Source organism: Vipera ursinii (genome assembly GCF_947247035.1).
Source record: "Vipera ursinii genome assembly, chromosome: 4".
In the NCBI taxonomy this organism is placed as follows: domain Eukaryota; kingdom Metazoa; phylum Chordata; class Lepidosauria; order Squamata; family Viperidae; genus Vipera; species Vipera ursinii.
Genome location: NC_139514.1, coordinates 77,509,572 through 77,532,905, shown reverse-complemented (window position 1 = coordinate 77,532,905; position 23,334 = coordinate 77,509,572).

Here is a 23,334-nt window from a genome sequence, read left to right as displayed (position 1 = left end):
GTCTCTCAGAAGCTTTTTAACATTTCAAAAGAATTTGTTGATTACCATTTGTGAGTTCTCTGTCTGCGCAGGAAATAGATAGCCCCACATCTTAGTGTTACATTTGATACAATTCATTGGTGTTACATTTTATAAAATTTATAAAAGAATAACCTTTATTTATTTTCCTTTAAGGGGGACAAAGGGAGTCTCTCTTTTGAGAAGGCAGGCAGGGAGATTTGAACTATAAGAGTTAATCTTATCTCCTGTGCACCAAGATCTTTCACAAACAAACAGACATGCTCTCATTCTACTTTGAACGATGAGTTAGAAGAAATTGTTTCCTCTCTCTGGGCAAGCAGAAACTCATTTGCATTTCAATCACACCGGTTTTCATGCAGAGGAAAGAAAAAAAGGGGGGGACGCTTTGAACACACACGCAGGCTTTGGAAAGCTGCGTTTCTTAGAAGACAAGTTAACTCTATCATTTTTCTCAAAGCAGATTGAGTTTGTGAAAGCTGGCTAGCAGACTCAGTGGCAAGCAGAAAGTTTGTTTGTAGGAACTAAAACCTCTGCAGCCAAGCAAGCGAAGAATTAGTAGCACATCATTGAACAGGAAGACAGGAAGAGACAGCAGTTCATAGAGATACAAATTTGCTTCTTGTCAGAGATGTAAAAGTAAACCATTTTCTCTTACTGTGGCCAGCTGGAGAGTGGATAAAATTACATTTCTTTTTCTTTTACTGTTCTGATTTCCAGAACCTAAAAATGCTTCTTTAGCTCCAGAAATCATAAAGTATAACTCAACAAAATGGATTTACAGAAAGATTTATTTCCAAGTAATCCATGCAGACTTACTTTGCTGTAGACTGGTCCGGACACACAATCATATCTGTCCATTTTCGTAGGTAAAAGAAAAAAAGTAATTTGTCCATCTCACTTATTCTTGATTACATCTCCAGTCACGCGTTTAGCACAGAAAAAGGGCTTACAAGCCTGGCACACAGTCAGGAAATCCTGTAATGAACTATGAAGCTCCATCCACTTAACTAGAAAGCATAGGATCTACTAAACTGCATTACCCAGAAGCCATCACTCTAACAAAATAGCTTTAGCCCTTTAAATGCTAAGCATTCTAACATACAGTTCTCTCTATGAAACAACATTAATTCTGTAAATGCTAAATACACTAACACAGTTCCTAAACACAAGCTCTGGCCAAATGGTTACATATTGGTCCAGCACAGTTCCAATTCTCTGCCTTAGAAATTACTTCTTAAAATAAATTAAAGATATTAGTTTGATGTTTTTAGTGTAGAATTTAAAACTGAAAATTTTCTACTTGATCAGTTTGTGTCAGAATCCATTTATATTTCATTTCTAACTATCTCCTCTGAGCTAACCCCAAATCTCTCTCCCTCTGGATTCTGCCATTCCCAAGGAGGAGAGGGAACAGGCATGGAGTTTTATGGCTTTCACTTCCTCCCTTAAATATAACCTTTGTTTATTCCGCCTGCCTGCTATCCATCACAATATAATCAATTGCTTTCTCACTAGGCATTCCCTCTCAATTTATGGGCAACTAAGAAAAGGGGTGGAAAAAGGGAGGAATGAAACTCTCCAGAATCTGGTTTGTTTCTCTGAATGAAGTGTGAGGAGGGTGGAAATGATCCTGCTGCAAACGGACTGTTATCTCTCCTCTCCCATGATGGGCTTACCACCTGGAGCTTGGCTGATCCGGAACTGACCGAATGAACTGTGGAGTGGGGTTTGCTTGGGGACACTTTAAAAATATCAATCTGTGAGGAGATTTCTCAGATCCTGTCTATTATGCATGCTAGCTCCTATTTCTTAGTAAAAGTTCCTGCTTGGAAAATCTTGTCTCCAAGAGTTCTTCTTATTGTGTAGTGGGTCCGACGCAAGAGAGACGCCAGCCGGTATGTGAGTTCAGCTCTTTATTGGAAGGGGAAGTGAACTGAGGAATGAGGGCTACCTGGCCTCCTTATATACCTGGCCAGGTAAGCTAACAGCCAATGGGGTTGGCCCTAGGTTTCCCGCCGAAACTGTCCAGGCCAACGCCCCCTGATGGCTGTTGCTATGCAGATGCCTGCATACATAACACCCCTCCCCCCCTTAGAGAAGACCCACATAACAACAACAATATGCAACTACTATAAATATGAGTATATATATTAAAAAAACAGTGGTGTCCTTGTGTGAGGGTCACTTGCACACATAGTCCGACAGGTAGGCTGGTGTCCTGTGTGGACGGGTGGATCGTCTGGGTGTGCTTGGCCCCTGGGCTTGGACCATGGGTTCCTGAGGCCTTTGTGCAGGGCTGCAAGGAACCGGCATCAGGAAGTCCTCCTCCTCTGGTCCCTGCCCTGTGACGTCCTCAGCTGGGTTGACCCCTCCTGGAGTGTGGTCCTCCTGTTGATCGTGTGCGTTGAGTTCAGGGATGTGTGTGACGTGCTCAGGGGCGTGTGTGACGTGCTCAGGGACTCTTCCTCTGAGCTGATCGATGTGTCGCCTTATGCGTCTGTCCCCCTCCACCCCTACAATGTACGAAAGGGGTCCTGTTTTCCCGACCACTGTCCCCGGAACCCAAGGATGTCCAGCCCCATAGTTCCTTGCCCAGACCAGGTCCCCCAGGTTGAGGACCCTGTGTGTGGGTGATGATGGCAATGGTGATAGTAGCGATGCTGGTGGTGATGGTGATGATGGTGATGATGGTGATGTTGCCCTACCGGTTTCGGCTGCTACCCAGTCTTGGTGTAGGCGGTCCAGCTTGGTGATGAGGCGCCGTCCCCATCGCAGTTCTGCTGGGCTCTTGCCGGTAGCCACGCATGGTGTTGTGTGTTGGGCTAGTAAAAATTTGGCCAGTCTGTGGTGCCAGTCCCCGCTGATGATGCGCCGGAGTGCGTCTTTGGTCGTCCTTACCATCCGTTCGGCCTGCCCGTTGGTAGATGGATGGAAAGGCGCAGAGGTGGCGTGCCTAATCCAGTTCGCCTTCAAGAACGCCTGGAAATCAGCAGCAGTAAACTGAGGCCCATTATCAGACACAATTACGTCGGGGAGGCCGTGTGTGGCAAAGAGAGCTCTGAGCACCTGGATTGTCCTCCCCGAGGTCATGTTGGAGACAGGGACTACCTCTAACCACTTGGAGTGACTGTCCACCACTACTAAAAATAGTTGACCCTGGAATGGCCCCGCATAGTCAATGTGAATGCGGGACCATGGCGTGTGTGTGGCCTCCCACCGGTGTACTGGTGCATGTGGCACTTCTGGCCTGGATCTCTGGCACGTATAACAGGCCTTGACCCAATCCTCAACCTCCTTGTCCAACCCGGGCCACCAGAGGTAGCTCCTAGCCAGTGCCTTCATCCTGACCACACCCGGGTGCCCTTCGTGTAAGGAGTCCAATACCCTGGCGCGTAGTGCGGGTGGAATGATGACCCTGCTACCCCAAAGGAGGCACCCTTTGTGTGTGGAGATTTCATCGCGTCTAATGAAATAGGCCTGAAACTCTGGTCCCGGGGATTTGTCCTGCCACCCTGTGCAAACCCATGAGTGCACCCTGCCCATGATGTTGTCTGTGGCTGTGTGGCTGGCAATGTCCTTGGCAAGAACTGGGCACTCGGGTAGTTCCTGCAGGGCTAGGATCTGTGTGGCTGGTGCTGGGTCTGGGTCATGTGTGTCTAGGGGGAGCCTACTTAGACCGTCTGCGTGGCCCATCTCCTTCCCTGGCTTGTGTACCAGCTTGCAATTGTATGCTGCAAGGAAGATGGACCACCGGAGCATCCTGGAGGACAGAATCTGGGGGGTTTGCCTGTCTGTGGTGAACAGGCCCAGGAGTGGTTTGTGGTCCGTGAAGACAGTGAACTCCCTGCCATATAAGTAATCGTGGAATTTCTTGATTCCTGCCACGATTGCCAGGGCTTCTTTGTCTATTTGGGCGTAGTTTCTTTCTGCTCCAGACAGTGTCCTAGAATAGTATGCTATGGGGACTTGTGCCCCGTTGGGCTCAAGGTGGCTTAGGACAGCGCCCACACCATAAGGGGATGCATCGCAGGCGATACAAATGGGCTTGGACTCGATGAAATGGGTTACTGTGGACTTGTCCGACAACAATGCCTTCAGGACCTTGAAGCTCTGATCATGGGTGGCCGTCCAGGCCCATGTTGCCTGTTTGTCTAGCAGCCTGTGGAGCAGTTCAGCGATGGCTGCCTTGTGTGGGAGGAATGTATGGTAGAAATTCAGCAGACCCAGGAATGCCTGAAGCTCTGCTTTGTTCTTGGGTGTGGGTGCTAGTTTGATGGCCCTCACCTTGGATTCTGTGGGGTGGATTCCCCTGGCGTCTACTCTGAACCCCAAAAATTCTGTGGAAGGAACGCCTATGCTGCATTTTTCCTTTTTGAGTTTGAAGCCAGCTGTGCGCAGCCTTGCCAGCACTTCCCTAAGCCTCCCTGCCAGTTCCTCTGCTGATGCTCCTGCGATCAGGATGTCATCAAAATAGGGGCAGACTCCTGGAATGCCCTTGAGTGTCTTTTCCATAACCTCCTGGAAAATGCCGGGAGCAACGCTGACTCCAAACTGCAGCCTGTTCACCCGGAACGACCCCCTATGGGTTACTATGGTTTGGATGTCAGCTGTTTCCCTAGTGACCGTGAGTTGCTGGTACGCCTGTGCAAGATCGAGCCTTGCAAAAATGGCGCTGCCTTGGAGGGAAGCGAGAACGTGGCTGACCGCGGGAACCGGGTAAGCGTGCGGGTTTAGGGCGTGGTTCACCGAGCACTTATTGTCGGCGCAGATCCTTATTTCCCCGTTGGATTTGAGGGGGGTCACGATGGGGGTTTCCCACTCCCCTCCATCTACAGGCTCTAAGATTCCCTGGGCCACCAACTTGTCTAGTTCGCACTCGATTTTGTGTTTGAGTGCAAATGGGACTCGCCGTGGCCGGACCATAATGGGGGAGACGTTCGAGTTAAGCTTGAACGATATGGGGGCCCCGGTGTACTTGCCTAATGACCCATCGAAGACGTCGGCGAACTCCCGGCAAACGGCCTCAACAGAGTCCCCCTGGATCCGATGGATCCCGGATACTGAGATTCCCAGGGCCTCAAACCAGTCCAGCCCGACTAGGCTGGCTCTGCGGCCCTGTACCACTACAACGTCCAGGTGCCCTTCGCGACCCTTAAACCCCACTGAATTGGTGGCCTCCCCCTTCACCTTGACCGGCGAATTCTGAAAATCAGTCAGGGTTAATTTAGTAGGCCATAATTTAATCCATTGCTTGCTCCGGCTAATTATGTGGTTAAGGGTCTCGTCTGAAATAATCAAGACCGCTGATCCGGAGTCAAGCTCCATGCTGCAAGGGACACCTTGGAAACGGATTGTTAATCTAATTTTGGGTTTGAGCAGCCGGCGGCTACCTGTGTGGTTAATGGCCAGCCGGCTCTCGACATAGCCAATTTTTGTTTTGGTGGGGGCCCCAGTACCTTCGAATGGCGGTTCCTCTAGCTGCAGCTCGTGGATCTCCTCTCGGGGGCGGCGGCTACGGCAGACGGTGGCTATGTGGCCTGTTTTCTTGCAGGCCCGGCACGTGGCGGACCGGAACTTGCAGAGGCTGCGCATGTGGTTCCCACCACACCCTGCGCACCTCTGGGGAACGGCAGTGTTGCTGGGAGGCCTGGGCCTGTCTGGGCATCTGGCTCGCTGGTCGGGGGTCGACTTCCGCTGGAGGAGGTCGATGCTCAGGTCGTCCTCCTCTGTGGCCCCTTGCCGGTGGACGCTGGTTGCCTGGTTGCTGGGCCAGGTTCCCTGGCAGGCTTGGACGGCCCCGCAGGCCGCTTCGTGGGCTAGGATGGCATCCTCGGCTTCCTGGAGAGAGACCTCCTCTCTTTCGAACAGGCGCTCCTGCAACCGCCTGTCACGTAGGCCGCAAATCAGCCGGTCCCGTAGTCGCTCCTCCAAATTTGTGAACCTGCAAGCGAAGGCAGCTTCCCGTAGGGCGGCGAGGAAGTCGGCGCCGGTCTCATCGGGGCGCTGGTCCCTTTTCTCGAATTGTGACCGTGCGGCCACCTTGGAGCGCCGGGGCCTGAAATGTGCGTTGAGCCTGGCCACGAGGTCTCGGTACGCGACGGTGTTGATAGCCTCCTGGGGGAACAGGTTCGCGGCAACTTCCAGCAGTGCTGGTCCCCCAAGGCAGAGCAGGGCGGCCGCCTTTGCACCGTCCTCCGATATCTGAGTGAACCGCATGTACAGTTCAACGTGAGCCAGGTAATGGGTCCAGGTTTCGGGGCGGCGGGTCTCGAATTCGCAGGGTTGTCCGGCTCTAGCCATGGCGGCAGTTGGTCGTGGATGTGGCACTTGGCGTTGCCAGTTCGGCTGGCGGTCATTGGGGGAAGAAGGAAAAATGCCTTTCCCTTCAGCTCGCGGAGCGTTTCCCCAGTGACTTCAGCTCTTGGTCGGCAGCAATCCCACCTTCGTCGCCACTATTGTGTAGTGGGTCCGATGCAAGAGAGACGCCAGCCAGTGTGTGAGGTCAGCTCTTTATTGGAAGGGGAAGTGAACTGAGGAATGAGGGCTACCTGGCCTCCTTATATACCTGGCCAGGTAAGCTAACAGCCAATGGGGTTGGCCCTAGATTTCCCACCGAAACTGTCCAGGCCAACGCCCCCTGATGGCTCTTGCTATGCAGATGCCTGCATACATAACACTTCTTTCTTAAGATGTGGGCTGAAGTTGTTTCTAACAGTTGGTTATAAATAATTTAAATGATATTACAAAATCTTGACATGTTTGCAAAATCCTTTTTTCTCTGTGACTTATTTTGCTTTTTTTTTGCTTTTTACTTCTTAACATTTTAGTGAGTCTGTCTTTCTTTCTGTTTAGAAAATTCCTCTGTGATATATAAATGATTATAGCTATCCTTGACTTACAGCCGGTAGCTTAACAACCAAAGTTAAAATGGACTTCCCAAAAACAATTTACAACCCAGTTTTAAAGTTCTAACATCCACCCCCAGTGAACATGTGATCATATCTTGGGCACTCAGTAATGGGGCCCTCATCATGGGCAATTGCTATAATCATGTGACTGTGATTTACTCTGTTTTTTTTTTCAGAAACCAGCATTTACTTCCACTTTCTGGCAAAAACCATCCCACAGCAACCAGGGGGTTTGCTTAATAACTCGAGTTTGCTTAATAATTGCAGTATTAAATTATGACAAGTGTCTTACAACTGCTGCAAAAACGGTTGTAAAATCAGATGTGGTCATCTGGTGACCTGTTTTATGGTTGCCATAACCTATGACCCTAGTTGCCTGGCTCAATCACCTTTGTAACTCAAGGATTACAGGTAATCCCCAAGTTAAGAGGGTTCACTTAGCACCCATTCAAAGTTAAACCTAACCCTAACCCCCTTACAAGCAAGTCCCCAAACCATGAATCTTGCAGCACCACGGCATTCATTCACCCTTACGAATGACTGCAAAGGCTCTGCAACATTCAACCTATTCCCCCCTTCCCGCAACTACTTCCCCCTCCCTTCCTGCTGTTGTGATTCAGCATCAGCCTGTGATACCGGCAGCTGAGTCTGATGATTCTGAAGAGGAGGAGGAAGAGGGGTTTGGAGAGCCTTTGGTGTCAGAGGGAGGCTCTGATGCACTGCAGGACTCTCAGCCTGGCCCCTCCCATCATGTTTCTCATCAGACTCAGCCATGTGAGCACAAGATTTTGGATGTAGATGATTCACAGCTGGATCTATTCAGGGATGCTAGGAGCAGGAGGCAATCCAGCAGAGTAGAACAGAGAAAGGCCATGAGGCAACTTGGTGAGAGAAGGAGAAGGCAATGAGAATCCACGTCTTGGGACTGCTGATAAAAGGGGAAGGTGTGGGAGGTGCTGGTTGCTGAAGGCAACCGTTTGAAGATCTTGTGCTAGAGTCCTGGTCTGTTATTCCTGTTTAACTCTTGTTTGAACTTTTGGTTTAACACTTATTTGAACTTTTGATTTCTTTGTAAATAAATTTGGTTGGGTTTTTCCATCCTGTTGACTATAAAAAGGGGTTGTCCCTGACATTCAAACAGGGCCGGTCGTAGGCTGGAACAGAACACCTGCCACGCTGGACACAACTTGCAAAAATTCTCTCTGCTATGGTTTATTTCCCTTTGAGGGAGAAGAGAGTCAGCTTGGAAATGCTTTTCGCACCGAGAATGGAAATTTCTGCAGTCCGTGATCTCATGCAAGTGTCTGAAGTTGCACCAAATCACAAACCTCAGAAACTTTCATTTTCTGTGTGAAATGTGTTTGCAGTGCCTGTCTCCTACTCCTGCCTCCAACTCCTTTGTGCCTGAGGGCAGGCCTGAAGCCTTCAACTGAGGGAGGAAGTGACCCTGTTGTCTCTGGAGCCTCAGAGGCCTCCTCCAAGCCACCTAGAACGGAGGCTGGGGGAGGCTTCTGTGTGCCTCTGGAGGTTGGATCCAGGCCTCAGAGGCCTGCTCCAAGCTGTTGCCACTCAGAATGGTGGCCAAGGGAGGCTTCTGTGTGCTTCTATGTCAGATCCAGGCATTGGAGGCTTGCTCCAAGCCATTGCCACCTGGAACGGAGGCCGAGAGAGACCTCTGGAGATCGGATCCAGGCCTCAAAGGCTGCTCCAAGCTACCCATGGCCTTCCCCATCCTGAGATACCTCTTGTGCACTTAATGAGCCATCTGGTATCTTAACGAGCAGGGAGTGATCTTGTTCGAAGTACAAGATTCACTCCCACAAATTTTCGAGTTACAAATGGAATGGGCAGGCTCCATTTCATTCATAACTCGAGGAGTACCTCTACTAATGTTTTTCTTACTGGTTCACTTTGAATTTTATATAAAGCTAATAAAAAAGTACATTGTTCCTTAGTGAATTTACAGCTTTGCTGCAAGAATTGAAGGTATATAGATTTGCTTTATTAAACTCAGGAATAGAAAAAGATGAATTTTGGACTAGAAAAGAAAAGAGAGCTTTTCAGAAGGAAGGCAAATGTCAAACTTAGAAAAATTTATGAAGGACAAAGATTTTTCTATAGCAATAAAAATCAGAATAATTAAAATAATAATCAACCAAAGTCAAATAAAAAAGTAATGGAGTAATGTTCAATGAACAAAAATTCATATATATTTAAATAATGCAAATGATGCAAGTGGTGACTGGATTAGAAAAAATAATTACACTTCACAGTCAAAAGGGCAGATAATTGATAATATGGATACATTGAATCAAGGAGGTTATAAATTAATAAAATCTTTGGAAAAGCTAAACTCATTATTAAAGAAAAATGAGATGATGAGCATTTTTACATGTATTCACTAAAACTCTAAACCTAATTTGATGGTATCTAATTGCTATATAAATTATATAAATAAATGAAAAAAAATAGTGAAAACCATCTATAGAAACTGGCTGGAGTTGACCAAAATCAACATCAAAAAGGGAAATTATTTTAAAAGAAAACAAAATGCTATTTTGCATTATTCTGCAACATTACACAATTTTAATTTCTTTCTGTGTCTAACAGTATCTAACAGTGCCACCTAATGGACATAGTCAGAAAATGCCTACAAAGCTTTTTACAGCTAGCTTGATTCTTTCTCCACTGCAGAATTAAGATGCTATCAGCCCATCCTTGAACTGACAGAAAATTATATTGACATTACATTTTCACTTTGCATTACCAGATTCTCCCTTGCCTTTATTGCCTGTGTTCCTAGTCACTAAATTTACTTGACTTCCCTCTAAATGCTGTAATAGGTAACAGCCTAATAAGTTTTATGCACTATGAAGCTGCATTGGAATGCTAATACCACTTTAAGAAGCCCAACTAATCATGGCCTATGAGAGTATTTTTTGTACACTGGAAGTGCAATGAAGGCAAACTTCAAGAGGAGTGTAAGGACCCACTTCAATCTGCATCTTAAGAAAACAGAACTCTTGGAAGCAGTTTCTTCCAAAAGGAATTATTTATTAAGAGAAATTGATAGTAGGCGTGCTAAACAGGATCTGGGGAATTCCCCCCCCGCCATTCAATGTTTTAAAGTGTTCTCAAGTGACCCCCCACTCGCAGTTCTTCTGGGCGATTCAAATTGGCAGATTTCTAGGTGTTACTTCAGGAAAGATAACATCCGTCCAGCTTCCTCGGCATGATCATTCATGTTCCTTTTACCCAGATTCCAAGTGTTGCCTATTTCCCCTTCCCCTTTTCCCTGGCTGTCGGTAAAGAGCAGATCTTCTATGCAGAGAGGCATAGGATGAAAGACAAATGGCCACTTTGTTTGGTTAATAGACCCGAAGTGAATCAACAAAAGGTTACTTTGTATTGTATCCAGGAAGTGAAAGTAATAAAAACCCTATGCATACCCCCTCCCCCTTTTTAGTATGACAGAATCCAGGAGATAGTAAGGATTAGTTTGTAATTTGGAGAAGATAGATAGAAATGAAATATAACTGGATTCTGACAAGCAGAATAGAAGAAAGAGTTGCTGCCCACAACTCTTGTTTGTGCTGTGGATAGGTATAAAGAGTCTATTTAGCATTAGCTTATTTAATGACTTTAGTATCAGCTTTCTTCTACAAGCACCCTCTAGATGTCCTGGGTCTAGAATTTCCAGATAGCAGAGCTATTTCACATCAGCTTCACTAAATTATGTAATGACTATAATTTACAAATTCAGTCTGAATCAAAGTTTCTCTTTTTATAAGATTTCTGTTGTGGAATTCCGGGTGGCACTTCAGCGGTGAGGTTGGTCGGATTCAACCGCCAGCTCTTCGATCCCGTTGAAGCGGCAGAATAGCCAACGATCAGCTATTCCGCCGCTCAAAAACCCCTCTCCTTGGGCAAAGAGGGGAGGGGGAGCTTCCAGGTAGGGGTAGAACTCCCCTAGTGGCCCAGAACATTTGTTCTGGGGCATGAAGGGTGAGAGCCCCCCCGAAGCCTGGGAATGCTCCGGAACGAAGGACTCTTCTGCTTAAGCAGAACAAGATGCTGAATCCACTCCTGCCACATCTGATTGTCATCTTGAGTGACTGTAGCAGCAGAGCTGATGCAGGAGCAGTATAAATAGCAAGTACAAAGCTTTAACTCTGAAACTCAAACTCTCTTCCTGCTCCAACGATCGTTTTAAAGAAGGGGAAGATGGCGCCTGACTTTTTTTTCTAACAAGAAGTGAAAGTGTTTTTCTTCAAAGTAAAGTGACTGTTTGAACTGAGTAGGAATATGTAAAATGGACTTTCAAACCTTAAAAGAGTTTGCTATAATTTGGAGGTGTTAAAAAGTTATTTTCAAGATCTGGTTATTTCACAGTTTAACTACAAAGTAATAAATGGACTAGAAAGTGAAAGTGTGTATTGAAAGTCATTAGTTGCAAAAATGGCTCCCAAACCGCATAGACCCGTTTTTAAAAGTACGGAGGCATTGCTTGTTCAGCAGTCTGGAACGCAGTCTTTGAAGTTACCCCCCGAAGCTGCTGCAACTGTATTGACTTGAAAAGATTTACAATATGCTTTAAACGATGCCTTAAAAATCCAATCTGAAAAAATATTTGAGAAGGTGGCAGAATTCATTGAAAAGGAAAGCAAGAAAATAAGGGAGGATACTTTGTTGTGTAGTGGGTCCGACGCAAGGAAGAGACGCCAACCGGAGTATGTGTTCAGCTCTTTATTGGAAGGGGGGTAGCGTACTGGGGAATGAGGGTTACCTGGCCTCCTTAAATACCCAGCCAATGGGGTTGGCCCTAGGTTTCCCGCCAAAACTAGTTTTCCCACCAAAACCGTTCAGGCCAACGCCCCCTGGTGGCTGTTGCTATGCAGGTGCCTGCATACATAACACCCCTCCCCCCTTAGAGAAGAACCACATAACAACCATAGAAAAATTGCAACTAACTACATATACACTGTGTGTCAATGCAAGGCAACATTACTACTTAGCTTGTAAGCCGCCCTGAGTCTTCGGAGAAGGGCGGGATATAAATGTAATAAAAATAAAAAAAATAAAAAACAGTGGGGTGGTCACTTGCACACATAGTCCGCTAGGTATGCAGGTATCCTGTGTGGCTGGGTGGACCGTCTGGGCGTGGCTTGGCCCTGGGCTTGGACAGCCGGTCGTGAGGCCTCTGTGCTGGGTTGACCAGAGCTGGGTTCAGGAGGCCCTCCTCCTCTGGTTCCTGTTCTGTGTTGTTGTCGGTTGGGCTGATCTCTCCTGGGGTGTGGCTATCCTGTTGGGCATGTGTGGTGCACTCAGGGACCCTTCCCCTGAGCTGGTCGATGTGTCGCCTTATGTGTCTGTCCCCCTCCATCCTCACGATGTAAGAGAGGGGGCCAGTTTTCTCAACCACTGTCCCCGGAATCCATGGATGCCCTGCCCCATAGTTCCTTGCCCAGACCAGGTCCCCCACGTTGTGCGCTGGTGCTGCTGCTGCTGATGACGATGATGATGGTGGTGGTGGCCTATCCGTCTCTGCTGCTACTCGGTCTGGGTGCAAACGGTCAAGCTTGGTGATGAGACGCCATCCCCATCGCAGTTCAGCTGGGCTCTTCCCGGTAGCAATGCACGGTGTAGTGTGTTGGGCAAGTAGAAATTTGGCCAGTCTGTGATGCCAGTCCCCACTGATGATGCGCCGGAGTGCGTCCTTGGTCATCCTTACCATCCGTTCAGCTTGCCCGTTAGTCGATGGATGGAAGGGCGCGGAGGTGGCGTGCCTAATCCAATTCGCTTTCAAGAATGCCTGGAAATCATTAGCGGTAAACTGAGGCCCGTTATCAGACACAATTACGTTGGGGAGGCCGTGTGTGGCAGAGAGAGCTCTGAGCACCTGGATTGTCCTACCCAAGGTCATGTTGGGAACAGGGACTACCTCCAACCACTTGGAGTGGCTGTCCACTACTACTAAGAACAGTTGGCCCTGAAATGGCCCTGCATAGTCAATGTGGATGCGGGACCAGGGTGTGTGTGTGGCCTCCCACCTGTGCACGGGTGCGTGTGGCATCTCTGGCCTGGATCTCTGGCACATGTAACAGGCTTTGACCCGTTCCTCAATGTCCTTGTCCAGCCCTGGCCACCAGAGGTAGCTTCTGGCCAGTGCCTTCATCCTAACCACCCCCGGGTGTCCCTCATGTAAGGAGTCCAATACCTTGCCCCGGACTGTGGTGGGAATGATGACCCTGCTACCCCAGAGGAGGCAACCCCTGTGTGTGGAGAGCTCATTACGCCTGGTGAAATAGGCCTGGAACTCAGGCCCCGTGGACTTGTTCTGCCACCCATTGCAAACCCATGAGTGTACCCTGCTCATGATGTTGTCAGTGGCTGTGTTGCTGGCAATGTCCTTGGCATGGAGTGGGCATTCTGGTAGCTCCTGCAGGGCTAGGATCTGTGTTGCTGGTGCCGGGTCTGGTTCGGGGGTGTCAATGGGTAGCCTACTTAGGCCGTCTGCGTGGCCCATCTCCTTCCCTGGCTTGTGTACCAGCTTGCAATTGTAGGCTGCAAGGAAGATGGACCACCAGAGCATTCTGGGGGATAGAATTTGGGGTGTCTGCCTGTCCGTTGTGAACAGGCCTAGGAGTGGTTTGTGGTCCATGTAGACAGTGAACTCCCTGCCATACAGATAATCATGGAATTTTTTGATTCCTGCCACGATTGCCAGGGCTTCCCTGTCAATTTGGGCGTAGTTTCTTTCTGTTCCAGACAGCGTCCTGGAATAGTAGGCTATGGGAATTTGTGCCCCATTGGGCTCGAGGTGACTGAGTACTGCGCCCACACAGTAAGGGGATGCATCGCATGCGATGCATATGGGCTTTGTCTCGATGAAATGGGTTACTGTGGACTTATCTGACACTAGTACTTTTAAAGCCCTGAAGCTTTGGTTGTGGGCGGGGGTCCAGACCCTTTCTGCCTGCTTGTCCAGTAGCCTGTGATGTGGCTCTGCAATGGCTGCCTTGTGTGGCAGGAATGCGTGGTAGAAGTTTAACAGGCCCAGGAATGCCTGTAGCTCTGCCTTGTTCTTGGGTGGGGGTGCTAGCTTGATTGCCCTCGCCTTGGACTCTGTGGGGTGGATGCCCCTGGCATCTACCCTGAACCCCAAGAATTCTGTAGAGGCAACACCTATGCTGCATTTCTCCCTCTTGAGCTTGAGGCCAGCTGTGCGCAGCCTGGACAGTACTTCCCTAAGCCTACCTGCCAGCTCTTCTGCTGATGCTCCTGCAATCAGGATGTCATCAAAATAGGGGCAGACTCCTGGGATGCCCCTGAGTGTCTTCTCCATAACTTCCTGGAAAATGCCAGGAGCAACGCTGACCCCAAACTGCAGCCTGTTCACCCGGAACGCTCCCCTGCGTGTTACTATGGTTTGAATGTCAGCTGTTGCCCTAGTAACTGTGAGTTGCTGGTACGCCTGTGCAAGATCGAGCCTTGCAAAGATGGCGCCGCCTTGGAGGGAAGCGAGAACATGGCTAACCGTGGGGACCGGGTAAGCGTGCAGGTTTAGGGCGCGGTTCACCGAGCACTTTTAGTCTGTGCAGATCCTTATTTCCCTGTTGGATTTGAGGGGGGTGACGATTGGGGTTTCCCACTCCCCCCCATCTATGGGCTCTAAGATTCCCTGGGCCACCAGCTTATCCAGTTCGCACTCGATTTTGTGTTTGAGTGCGAAGGGGACTCGCCGCAGCCGGACCCTAATGGGGGGAATGTTTGAGTTAAGCTTGAACGATATGGGGGGCCCTGTGTACCTGCCCAGCGTCCCATTGAAGACGTCTGCGAACTCCTTGCAGATGGCCTAGATGGAGTCTCCATGGATCTGGTGGATCCCGGAGACTGTGATTCCCAGGGCCTCAAACCAGTCTAGACCAACCAGGCTGGCTCTCTGGCCCTCTACCACTACAACCTCCAGGTGCTCTTCGCGACCCTTAAACCCCACCAAGACAGTAGCCTCCCCCTTTACCTTGACTGGCGAATTCTGGAAATCGGTCAGGGTTACGTTTGTAGGCCGTAATTTAATCCGCTGCTTGCTCCAGCTATTTATATAGTTAAGGGTCTCGTCCGAAATGATTGAGACCGCTTCTTGATTCTATTTTTCTAGACTCCGTTTTCCAACAGAAGATCCTATTTTTGCCAGCATCTCTTTTTGCTGTTCCTGAGTTCATGAGGCCAATCCTCTTCTGATTTATTTAATCAGTCGTCCTCAACCTTCCACAATTTTTGCCCACAACTTTAGCATTTATAAACTGACCAGAATCTAAAATAAAAGCAATAATTTCCAAGGTTATAGTCATTTGACCTGCTTCAATACTGAATTCTAAGTTAAGGCAGGTTTGAATACTCTCTATAAATTGTTGACAGTAATAAACTGATGCTTGTAGCTTCACTCTAGCAGATGCTGCACAGCATGGAAAAGCAACAATAAACTGAATCTATTCTGGGAAAGCAGAGAAGTAGAAGAGAGATTCAAATGGGCTCTTAATCTGATCTTTCTGAAGAGCTCCTTCATTTTCCCCTTCATTCTATCTCAGCAAGTGACTCTGTGCAGTGTACATCATAAAACATTTACAAAAATCTAAATCAATACAAAATAAATATGTATGGTTGGTTAATAGAATTACTGCCATGGATGTTACTACAGTCAAGAAACTGGGCCCTTAACAAACATGCAGCTCCAGGCCCAGGCACACAACCCAATTTTTATGGCCTTACATAAAGACCCCTTGATCTCTGAAGAGAGAATGTTCCAGAAGGCAGTGGCTATGGCAGAAAAATGTCCTGGGACATTCCTTTGCTATTGGAACCCATAACATGCTCAATCAGCTAGACCAAGTTTGATGAGTAAAAACAACTGGGAGAAGATGGTCTCTTAGGTAACCTGTAACACTAATAGTCAATGTAGTTCATGTAAGAGTGGTGTTACATGTGTTAAATATTTGAAATTTTGCTACCTGTGCAGCCACATTCTGTGCCAGTTGAAGCTTACTAATGCTTACTAATGCTCTTCAAGAGAGTAGAGTGTGTGACAGTAATCCAGATGAGAGCTCATGAAGGCATGGGTGATTGTGAGCAAAGCCTTCTGATCCAGGAACAAGCACAGATCATGCACAACTCTAAAGTGTGCATAACCCACCCACCCCCAGGCCAGGGCTGCCATTTGCTATTCTAGTAAGAGCCTTGTGTGTAAGAAGGCCCCCAGACCATACATTGGTGGAAAACCTTGTCACCCGAAGGTCCAAATGCCCTAAGCTATTCAGTTTTCCATCTACTTTATCACAGGTTTCCTAGTCAACAAAGTAATGAAATTGGCTTTGCAAGAAAAGAAAGTGTGGAGGGCATTGGTAGTATTAGAAATTCTTCATTTACACCTGGAGTTTATCTGGGTAGATCTGGTAGATGTGTTGGACCAATTTCTACTGATCATCCACCTGTAGAAAAAAATACTGTATATTGGCCATCAGTCTAATTGGGATCAGGAAATTATTTTTGTGGCCTCAACCACATATACAGCCTCTTAGTCTGAATGAGATAATTTAGTAACCTTTTGCTGACAAGCCTTCATTAATGTAGTCTCAATTTTATTGAGACTACAAATGGATTTGAGGGGAGTGGGTTGAACCGGGAATGCTTTATATAGTATTGAAATGTAACTCAATGTCAGATCCTGTCTTGTATTGCCACAACCGATCTCATCCTAGTAAACTTTTCCTTTTGGACAAACTTGGATCCAAGAGTTCTTATTTCCTAAGATGTGGATTGGGGTCGGTCCTGACAGTAGACGGGATTATCCCGCATGCCCCAATATAACAGCACAAGAGTTACTGACTTTAAACCACTTGTGCTGGAACAACAACTGGCAGCACCAGTCACCACCAGGGCACAAGAAAAAATGAAGCCGAAGGTAGATAGCCAAACAGGAACAGAATTCAGGAAGTCTTTGGAAAGTGATGAATGGTTCCAGAAAAATAGACATGTGTGCACAATTAAAGACAGACTGCCGTGGGGAGAAGCTATATATACCTGCCACCCAGAGAATCAATTTCATGCAACTGTGCCATGATACAAAATCAGCAGGACACTTTGGTTTTGTAAAAACCTTACACTTAACTAAAAGGCAATTTTGGTGGCCATCTATGAAAAAGGACATAGAAAGCTATGTGGGTAGCTGTCAAATTTGCGCGATGGCCAAAAGACTGCAAGGGAAACCGCCAGGTCTGTTACAACTGGTGGCGAACCGCTCAGCCCCAAGGAAAGAAATAGCCATGGATTTTATCGTAGAACTGCCAGAACGTAATGGAAACACCATAGTCTGGACTGTCACAGATCTGTTCTCTAAGCAAGTACATTTCATAACTTGCCAAAAAATCCCGACTGCAAAAGCATTAGCAAAACTTTTTGTACAGCATATTTACAGATTGCACGGGGTACCACAATGCATCATATCTGATAGAGGGGTGCAATTTACGTCGGCATTTTGGAAAGAATTTTTATCCCTCTTAGGAACCACCCAAGGACTGTCATCTAGTCACCACCCTCAAACAGACGGGGCTTCTGATCGACTGTACTTGAACAATATTTAAGATGCTTTATTAATTTTCAGCAGTCCAATTGGATGGACCTACTGCCTTTCGCAGAAGTAGCATATAATAATGCAGTCCACTCAAACACAGGTTATACTCCTTTTCAAGTAGCTACAGGCCAGAGTTTCAACCCAATACCAGAACTAACCCCAAAAGAACCGGTCATTCCTGAACTGAAGAAATGGATTGCTCAATTACAAAATACCTGGCCAATCGTTAGGAAAGCGTTGGAAGATGCCAGAAAAGCATACAAGACACAGGCAGACAAAAAAAGAACCGACCCCACACCATTCAGGTTAGGAGAGATGGTATATTTATCCACAAAATACCTGAAATCACTCCAACTCTGTAAAAAACTAGGACCAAAATATATTGGACCTTTCCCAATTAAAAGAATCATAAACCCAGTAACAGTTGAATTAGAACTACCCAAAAATCTTAGATGAATACACCCAACCTTTCACTGCAGTTTAATAAAGAGAGAACAACAATCACCCCTACGAACAAAAATCTCCCCAACCCCCACCCCCATCATGGTGGAAGGAGAACAACATTTTGAAGTGAAAGAAATCTTAGATTTCAGAAAACACCATGGAACAATACAATATTTAGTGGCATGGAAACACCTCCCCTCTTCAGAAAAGGAGTGGGTTAACAAACTTCATGTTAAATTACCAAAGTTGTTAAGAGATTTCATACAGAATATCCGAACAAACCAGGCTAACATTTATATGTTTTCTTTTCCCCGTAGATGGACTTATCTTTTTTCTGAGAGGAGAGCCGATTGTCAGAATCCATTTATATCACATTTCATAAATGTATGGTTAGAATATTGTGCTTATTCTCAGGATTCTGCCATCTCTCCGAGGGGGGGGAAGGATGGTTATTCAGATTGCAGTAGGCTGCTTTCAAAGACCAGGAAAGCTTTTGATCTGGGGGGAACAGGGGGAGAGAGAGAGATCTGGGTTGCATCTCCATTTGAAACTGAAAGGAAGAAAGCAATAACAATAAACACAAGTTTTCCCTTTCCCACAAAATGGCCTGACACCTAAGTAAATGATGTGAGCCTGACCAAATGGATTTGAGGGGAGGGGGTTGAACCGGGAATGCTTTAAATAGTATTAAAATGTAACTCAATGTCAGATCCCATCTTGTATTCCCACAATCGATCTCATCCTAGTAAACTTTTCCTTTTGGACAAACTTGGATCCAAGAGTTCTTATTTCCTAAGATGTGGATTGGGGTCTCTCTCATCTCTCATCTCTTCAGGAGGAGCAGGATCCCACCCTCATCGCCAGTGTTGTGTACTGGGTTCTTTGCTTGAGTGAAGAGACGAGGCAAGTGAGTTCAGGCAGGAACATGCTTTTATTGAGAACAGGAACTGAACTGAGAACACAGGGCTGTGATGCAGCTATTTATACACTGGCCTCTAGGTGGCGGTCAATAGGTTTAAAGCAACCTATTGCCGCCCTAGAGGCAGCCAATGGCAGCTCCGGAGATGGGTTGTCTGGGCTGGGAGCTGTTAGCCAGCTCCTTGCTTAAGCAACCTTCCAGCATTCAAACCCACTGAGTGGTACACTCAGTAAAACAAGGCCCAATATGTTACAGGTGTTGCCAGTCATTAAGTGGGTCACCACGTGACCATACTTGATTTTATGACCTTTTTTGTGGTGGTTAAACAAATGGTAATGTCATTATCTGACATCCATTGTTTGAAAATGGTGTTTTTTATGAGTTAACATCTGTTTCTCGCAAAAGCTGTAAATCATAGTCATGTGACCATGGGATGCTGCAAAGACCAAATGCCAAGTGCCCAAAATGCAATTGTGTGACCATGGTGTATCAACTATCAGAACTTTAAATCTGGATTGTAAGTGGCCCTGGGGAGGTCTGTTGTAACTTTGAAATGTCACTAAGTGACCAGTCATAAGTCAAGGATTACCTCTCTGTTTGCAATTATTAATGAATGAAATTATTAACTCATTTTGACATTAGTCTGTATTTTCTGAGTGCTTTGCTAACTCCTTTTAATACACTGAAATGGGAATGGGATGAGTTAGATCAAACATTTTTTCATTCATTTACATGTCACTTGGAGGAAAGCAAATTTTCCATTTTTAATTTATCACTATAATTTTCCAAAATTATAAATAGTGATATTTATAACAATAACAATAATCTTTTCCTTTCTATTTATATAGGTACTTGAGGCGTCTTTACATATAAATCATGAGGTAAGATATGACTTTTATCAACATTGACGGTAGTTTCCACATTCCAGTAAATGGATTAAAAATATCATAGATTAGTTCAGGATTTTGTACAAATGTAACTAAAAGCTTGCTACCCAGCCTTAATAGTGATTTGTTGGTTCAATAATTTATATACCATGTATTTTTAATATTTTTTCTGCTGTTGCATAACTATTATATGCAAAAGAAAGAAAAGCCTCAGGGTTGTTTTAATAATCTTTCCTGCTTTTCATTACTGCCTGCTATAATGGTATGGAAAAGGTCATCAGACATTGTGCTGAATTTCTCCTTCAGGCCAAGCAGCTTGAGAATTTATATTCAGCAATGCTTTCATGTTTTGTTGCGCTTGTGGTTTAAGGGGGAAAAATCAAAATAAAAGAATGAAAAGAATGTAGTTTTTTCAACCTTTGAAATCTACTGTATCTTTGTTATGAGTTATTTACTGACAATTCCACTCACAAAATTGGAAGTGGAACATTTTATCTCTATATGAGGTGGCAGGAAGGAAGCCATATTTTATTTTCCATATCGTTTTAAGGCCATAGAATGAACACATCCTCTTTAAGTTTTTATATACATCCTTTAATGACAGTTTAGCCTATATCTCAGGTACTATATTTATTTGAATTTTATCTTGCAATATTTATGAGTTATTATTTTTTAGATTTAGATCTATCCTTCATGTTGAAGGAAAGGTCTTCATCATGGTTCAGTCCAAGCTGGGGATAAACAACATGACAACTGCTTTAGAAAGAAGTTTGCAGTTTATTGAAGAAATGTCTTAATGTCTTAAGAAGCAATTTCTTCCAAAATGAACTTTTATTAAGAGTAGTTGATAGCAGGCATAATAGACAGGATCTGAGATTTCCCTCACAGAATGATAGGTTAAGGTATCCCCAAGCAAGACCCCACCCCATAGTCCATCCGGCCAGTGTGCGAAGAACAATCCCCAGGTGTTAGGTCCATCGTAGGAAAAGGGGAGATAACATCAGGCCATCTCCAGATGACACACAGCTCTTCACACCTTGCTCTGGGATCGTAGAAACAAACCATGCATGGAGATTACATTCTTTATAGCGACCAGTGGGCTTGCTTAGGGGTGAGCTTTCTGGGTGTTTTTATTGCTTCCAAGTTTTTGTGGTCCGACCAGATGTGAAAAGAGATTTTATTCCCTTCAAGGAAATGGTGCCATGTGAGTAACAACCATCTTACAGCATACGCTTCCTTTTCCCACACAGCCCAGAATTGTTCTGTCTCAGTGAGTATCCTGGATGTGTACGTGCATGATTGCAGTGCCCCTTCATTGTTTTCTTCTAATAGTACAACCCTCAATGCCACATCGCTTGTGTCTGCCTGTATTATGAAAGGCTTATCCGGGTCCAGGTGCCTCAGTACAGGTTCAGCGGAAAAGAGTCTCTTTAACGTCTTGAACGCCGCTTGGCATTCCATTGTCCATTTCAGTGGCTGGCTGCGTTTCACTGAGGTTTCCCCCATTTTTAACAAGTTTTAGTTTAGTTTATTAAATTTTTATACCGCCCTTCTCCAGGTATTCTGGACCCATGCCATGTAAGGACTTAAAAACCATCACTAAGACCTTGAACCTCACCCGGAAGACAACTGGCAACCAATGCAGCTCGCGGAGCAAAGGTGTAACATGGGAGTACCGGGAAACTCCCAAGACAACTCTCGCGGCCACATTCTGTACCAGTTGGAGCCTCCGAGTGGTCTTCAAGGGAAGCCCCATGTAGAGAGCATTGCAATAGTCAAGACGAGAGGTCACGAGCGCATGAGTGACCGTACACAGGGCATCCCGGTCTAGATAGGGCCGCAACTGACGCACCAGGCGAACCTGAGCGAAAGCCCCCCTAGTCACGGCTACTATATGATCTTCTAAGGTAAGCCGTGAATCTAGGAGGACTCCCAAGTTGCGCGCCCTATCCACGGGGGGTAAAGACTCACCCCCCCATAAGAAGAGATGGAACATTTTGAATGTCCCGGGATGCCGGAATGTACAGCCACTCAGTCTTGTCAGGGTTGAGTTGAAGTCTGTTCCTCCCCATCCAGACCCGAACCACCTCCAGGCAACGGGACATCACAGCGAGGGCATCACTGGGGTGGTTTGGGGTCGAAATAAAAAGTTGGGTATCATCAGCATATTGATGATACCCAACTCCAAAACCACGAATGATCTCACCCAGCGGTTTCATGTAGATGTTGAACAGGAGAGGCGAGAGAACCGACCCCTGAGGAACTCCACAAATGAGAGACCTAGGGGCCGATCTCTGCCCCCCTGCCAACACCGACTGCGAACGTCCCAGGAGATAGGAGAACCACCGAAGAACCGTGCCTCCCACTCCCAATCCCGAGACGCCGCAGCAGGATACCATGGTCGATGGTATCGAAAGCCGCTGAGAGGTCTAATAGGACTAGGACAGAGGAACATCCCCTATCCCGAGCCCTCCAGAGATCATTCACCAGAGCGACCAATGCCGTCTCCGTGCTGTACCTGGGCCTGAAACCCGATTGGTACGGATCCAGATAATCCGCTTCATCCAGGACCAGAGGGAGCTGATGCGCCACCACACTCTCAACAACCTTCGCAAGAAAGCGAAGGTTGGAGACTGGACGAAAGTTGTTCAACACAGCTGGGTCCAAGGCAGGCTTCTTGAGGAGGGGTCTCACCATCGCCTCCTTCAAGACGGTGGGGAAATTACCCTCACTCAAAGAAGCAGATATAACTGCCTGGAACCAGCCTCGTGTCCTCTCCCTAGCTGCATAAACCAGCCAGGAAGGGCACGGGTCCAATAAACATGTGGTGGAGCTCAACCTCCCCATAATCCTGTCCACTTCATCAGGGGTCACAGAATCAAACTCCTCCCAGATAACATTGACAAGACCGCCCGTGTCCTGATCGTCAGACTCTGCCCAGCTGGAGTCCAGACCGGTCCGAATCCGAGCGATTTTATCCGACAGATGCTGACCAAACTCCTCGGCGCGACCCTGCAAGGGATTCCCTCTCACCTCCTGATTAAGAAGTGAGCGAGTCACCCTGAACAGGGCGGCCAGGCGATTATCTGCGGACGCGATGAGGGCGGAAAAGTAATTACACCTCGCCGCCCTCATCGCTGCGAGATAAGACCTAATATAGGTTCTTAACCGCAACCGGTCGGATTCGGATCGGCTGGACCTCCAGCAGCTCTCTAGGCCCCGTTTCCGACGCTTCATCTCCCGGAGCTCCGCGGAAAACCATGGAGCTCGTTGGGATCTGCACCGGATAAGGGGCCGCAAGGGTACAACTCGGTCCAGTGCCTCAGTGGCTGCCCTTTCCCAGGCTTCCACTAAGGCATCTGCCGAGTTGTGAGCGACGGAGGCAGGTGGGGATCCCAGCGCTGCCTGGAACCCGTCAGGGTCCATTAAGCGCCTGGGGCGGTACCATCTAATTGGTTCCGCATCCCCACGGCGGGGGGTGGCAAAACGGAAGACCAGCCGCAGGAGGTGATGATCGGTCCATGACAG